This window comes from Neoarius graeffei, chromosome 8 (assembly GCF_027579695.1).
Source record: "Neoarius graeffei isolate fNeoGra1 chromosome 8, fNeoGra1.pri, whole genome shotgun sequence".
Lineage (NCBI taxonomy): Eukaryota > Metazoa > Chordata > Actinopteri > Siluriformes > Ariidae > Neoarius > Neoarius graeffei.
The window spans coordinates 60,665,284-60,670,854 of NC_083576.1; positions in this window are offsets into that span (position 1 = coordinate 60,665,284).

Consider the following 5,571-nt stretch of genomic DNA (forward strand, 5'->3'; position numbering starts at 1 on the left):
CCGTTATCCCGAGATAACGACATAATTAATTCAGGATGTCGAGAAAACAACACAACTAATTCGAGATCTCGAGAAAACAAAACCGTTATCCCGAGATAACGACATAATTAATTCAGGATGTCGAGAAAACAACACAACTAATTCGAGATCTCGAGAAAACAAAACCGTTATCCCGAGATAACGACATATTTAATTCAGGATGTCGAGAGAACAACACAACTAATTCGAGATCTCGAGAAAACAAAACCGTTATCCCGAGATAACGACATAATTAATTCAGGATGTCGAGAAAACAACACAACTAATTCGAGATCTCGAGAAAACAAAACCGTTATCCCGAGATAACGACATAATTAATTCAGGATGTCGAGAGAACAACACAACTAATTCGAGATCTCGAGAAAACAAGACAATTATTCCGTGATCTCGAAAAAACAAAACAATTATTTCATGATCTCGAGAAAACAGCTGAGATTTCTAGCAGAGCTGAGACGAAGCCGGGCCAGTCTTCTGCGGAGGTGCCGCGGACTAATTTTGAAATTATCCCTTATTAAAAGACTTAATGCAATCTCTCCCTGTGTCAACCCCTGATCAAAATATTGCCTTATTAGGTGATCGATTATTCCAGACATTCTAATGACCAAAGTTGCGTCTATACAGAATGAGAAATAGCCCCAAAGTCAGCATATCACAAGTCTCTTGGCGCACCTGAATGAACCATTTCTCAGCTGTTTACTCGAGATCACGGAATAACAGTTTTGTTTTCTCGAGATCTCGAATTAGTTGTGTTGTTTTCTCGAGATCCTGAATTAATTATGTCGTTATCTCGGGATAACAAGGTGAATAAAAAAAAGTATTATATGAAGGGCCTCTCTCGGCTTCTGTATTTATTATTATTATTATTATTATTCTTTTTCGAAGGATTATTATGATTCTTATTTTTCTGTCGTGTTTGGCCTATTTTGAGGCATTTCCCATGCATGAAAACTCATGAAATTTGATACACACATCAGTCATTGGAACCGCTTCTCAGCCACAGACTGGCCCTGGGACTTCATAGCGCCCCCTAACGGAAACAAAACTCTTTAGAACTTATGGCTAGAATCTTACTCAGAACCCTTAGATCAGTACAAAAATGACATGAATCATGATAGGTGTCCTAGCAACAGACACACTCACACACACACACAATAATAGTGACCTGCCATCATTGTGCATTTTGTTGCAGACATATGAAAACTCTGCATGCACACACACACACACACACACACACACACACACACACACAGGAAAGCTAAGATTTCTTAAGATTACAGCGTGAGATAGAGATAAGGAAGAAACACATGTATAGTTTTGTACATATATAAATGTACATTTTCACACCACGGAAACACACACACACTAAGGTGCATCAGTTGCCCTCACTTTCATAAAATCTGATGCATTTTTGTTTGGGTGTTCCTTTTCACCAATAAAGACATCCTGGCGGCACGGTGGTGTAGTGGGTAGTGCTGTCACCTCACAGCAAGAAGGTCCGGGTTTGAGCCCCGTGGCCGGCGAGGGCCTTTCTGTGTGGAGTTTGCATGTTGTCCGCGTGGGTTTCCTCCGGGTGCTCCGGTTTCCCCCACAGTCCAAAGACATGCAGGTTAGGTTAACTGGTGACTCTAAATTGACCGTAGGTGTGAATGTGAGTGTGAATGGTTGTCTGTGTCTATGTGTCAGCCCTGTGATGACCTGGCGACTTGTCCAGGGTGTACCCCGCCTTTCGCCCGTAGTCAGCTGGGATAGGCTCCAGCTTGCCCGCGACCCTGTAGAACAGGATAAAGCGGCTAAAGATAATGAGATGAGATGAGTTGACATCCTGTAAAATTTTTTGACCACATTCAAAAGTCTAATGGTGGCACCATGAGGTTCATTTTTTGCCAAAAAACGCTTATTTTATGTTTTCGCGTAAGGTTTGAACCACAATGTTGGACTCCATTTATTGATTTCTTGTGAGCCAGAGATCATGCTAAGAACCTTTGCAAGGGATTGAGAAGCATTAATGTGATTCATAATACATTTGTACTGTTTAAAAGTAGTTGAACAATGATTCAATGAACAGCTAAAACTCAAACTGTGTTTGATAATATATTTAGAATATGTACTAAACATGTGTATCTAAGATATTTGGTATACTCTATAAGGTGCCATAATGTTTCATGAAAAGTGATCGAAATTTTGTCATAAAATTCATAAAATAGCAGCTTTTTGCATAACTTTGAGCTCCTGGTGCCACCATTAAACTTTTGAATTTTGTCAAAATATTTTACCCAGTGTGTTTTCTTACCAAAAGGAACATATAAATAAAAATGCATCATGATCGGAGGAACTTTTCATTTTTAGGGGGCAACTGATGCACCCTAACACACACACTTACAGTCTTTGCCTGTCTATCTCTCATCCGTCAAGCAGTCATGGCATTTGCAACATGCGCATCACCTTTGAACATTTGATGAATATATGAAATATGACTGTTTTGTTGGGTGGCGGAATGTCCTGGGTTGCGGAACCACACGTGCGAGGGCCCATCAAGGCCGCTAGTTATTACCTCCGCCAAGGAGGTTATGTTTTCGGTAGCGTTGGTTTGTTTGTTGGTTTGTCTGTTAGCAACATTACAGAAAAAGTAATGAACGGATTGCTCTGAAGTTTTTTCCAGAGGTGTGACTGGGCACAAGTAACAATCCATTAAATTTTGGCGGTGATCCGGATCACCTTCTGGATCCCGGATTTTTTTAAAGGATTCTTGGCGGAGGTCTGCGCTCTCCGAGTGTTTTTCTAGTTATTATTATTATTATTATTATAGAGGTTTTCTCCTCTCAACCATTCACACCTATGGACAATTTAGAGTCACCAGTTAACAGAACTGCAGGTGTTTCCCATAACCTGGTATGGAAACTATGAACCGGGACGGTACGGTATGTTACGTTACAATAAGAAAAAGAAAGCACAACTTTATTCATCACATACTTGTGAAATTCCACTCTGCATTTAACCCAACTGAAGCACTGAACACACACACATACCCAGAGCAGTGGACAGCCATGCTATCAGCGCCCGGGGAGCAGTTGGGAGTTACAGTGTTCAGCGTAAATGAGTACACCCCACAACAAAAACTACTGCATCTAGTACTTTGTATGTAAAAGAGGTCATTGTTGAAGAATGGAAAAGGATTGATGTTGCAAAATGTCGCCAACTTGTTCATTCCTCGCCTAGAAGACTTGGTGCTGTCATTAAAAATCATGGAGGCCATACAAAGTACTAGATGTAGTAGTTTTTGTTGTGGGGTGTACTCATTTTTGCACCACCCTAATTTGAGTAAAACTGAAAAAATGTGTAATCTAAGTTTATATTATTAACCTTACTTTCACGTTATAAGTTAAACAGATGTTATATTAAACTTTGTCTTGTCAACATTTTGGAAATTGTTTGTGTTCATTGAGATATTGTTTAAAATGTTACTTTTCAAAGGGGGTGTACTCATTTACGCTGAGCACTGTAGGTGCCTCACTCAAGGGCACCTCATATTAACCTAACTGCATGTCTTTGTGGGAAACCAGAGCACCCAGAGGAAACCCACACAGACATGGGTAGAACATGCAAACTCCGCAGAGAAAGGCCCCCGCCGGCCTCAAACCCAGAACCTTCTTGCTGTGAGGTGGCCGTGCCGCCCCAATAACGTTACGTTTTCTAAATATTCAGGGGTTTCATGCTTAACATCTTGTACCCACACGTATCACTGTCATGCATTCTTTGATTATCCAGTATTATATCCCGTCACATTGTATTAACGTTATATTCACGATATTTTCAATCGAAATTGATCTAAAAGCCCGGAACTCCAATCACGGAATATACCTCGGTGTGACATCACAAAGAAATTCTGTGTGGTGGATAAATTTGTTGAGAAAACTGATATAGAACCATTCATGTAGAAAGGCTTTACTGTATTTGTAAGTTAGCAGAAGATTCAGATTTGTATTTTATGTGCAATGAATGTAAAATGGGGGCAGCACAGTGGTGTAGTGGTTAGCACCGTCACCTCACAGCAAGAAGGTCCTGGGTTCGAACCCTTTCTGTGTGGAGCTTGCATGTTCTCCCCGTGTCCGCGTGGGTTTCCTCCGGGTGCTCTGGTTTCCCCCACAGTCCAAAGACATGCAGGTTAGGTTAACTGGTGACTCTAAATTGAGCGTAGGTGTGAATGTGAGTGTAAATGGTTGTCTGTGTCTATGTGTCAGCCCTGTGATGACCTGGCGACTTGTCCAGGGTGTACCCCGCCTCTCGCCCATAGTCAGCTGGGATAGGCTCCAGCTTGCCTGCGACCCTGTAGGACAGGATAAGTGGCTATAGATAATGGATGGATGGATGGAATGTAAAATGGGGGCAGCATGGAATGTAAAATGGGGGCAGCATGGTGGTGGAGTGGTTAGCACTGTCACCTCACAGCGAGAACATCCTGGGTTTGAGCCCTTTCTGTGTGGAGTTTGCATGTTCTCCCCGTGTCCGCGTGGGTTTCCTCCGGGTGCTCCGGTTTCCCCCACAGTCCAAAGACATGCAGGTTAGGTTAACTGGTGACTCTAAATTGACCGTAGGTGTGAATGTGAGTGTGAATGGTTGTTTGTCTCTGTGTGTCAGCCCTGCGATGACCTGGCGACTTGTCCAGGGTGTACCCTGCCTCTCACCCATAGTCAGCTGGGATAGGCTCCAGCTTGCCCGCGACCCTGTAGCGGCTACAGATAATGAATGGATGAATGTAAAATGTGGTTTCACACCGATTGTGAAAACGTGGGTCATAAAACAGAAGCACAGATCAAAAAAGATAAAGAACTTGAAATGTATACAATGTCAGCTGAAGAAATGAAGAGATAGGGGAAGAGGCAAGAAATTGTAAAATAGATGAATAAATAGTTAAAGTTATATGGTGACAATAAAACAACTAAACAATATATTTTGTTTTTCTTCTAACTTTATTTATCATACGTGACGGGACAGGTTCATCTATAAAGGCGGGATGACTAATGTAAGTACCGATTAATAAAATAGTGGACATGACCGGTGTCTCTGTGAAACTGGAACAAAAAAGGTAAGATTATACATTATGTAAATAAATGTCACAAAAACGTGGGCTCAAACCCAGAACCCTCTTTCTGTGAGGTGACAGTGCTAACCACTACACCACCCTGAAAAACATTACTGAAGTGTATCTTGGTGTTGTGTGTGTGTGTGTGTGGAGGTCATTGTTTCATGAAATCCTAGATGCCACCATGGCTGACTCAAGACTGGCAGATCACCTTCATGTAACCAGGGTGAACGCTATACATAATTCATCAAGCCAGTCATCTTCAGTAACCACTTGATCCTGATCAGGTGGGTGGTTCCAGATCTGGAGCCTATCCTGGAACCACTGGGCACAAGGCAGAACACACCCTCACTAGGACACCAGTTTATACAGTAGCAGGGCACCACTGATACGCACACATTTTTGAGTAGGTCCATATATGTGTGAGAGAAAACTAAGATCCACTAAAAACA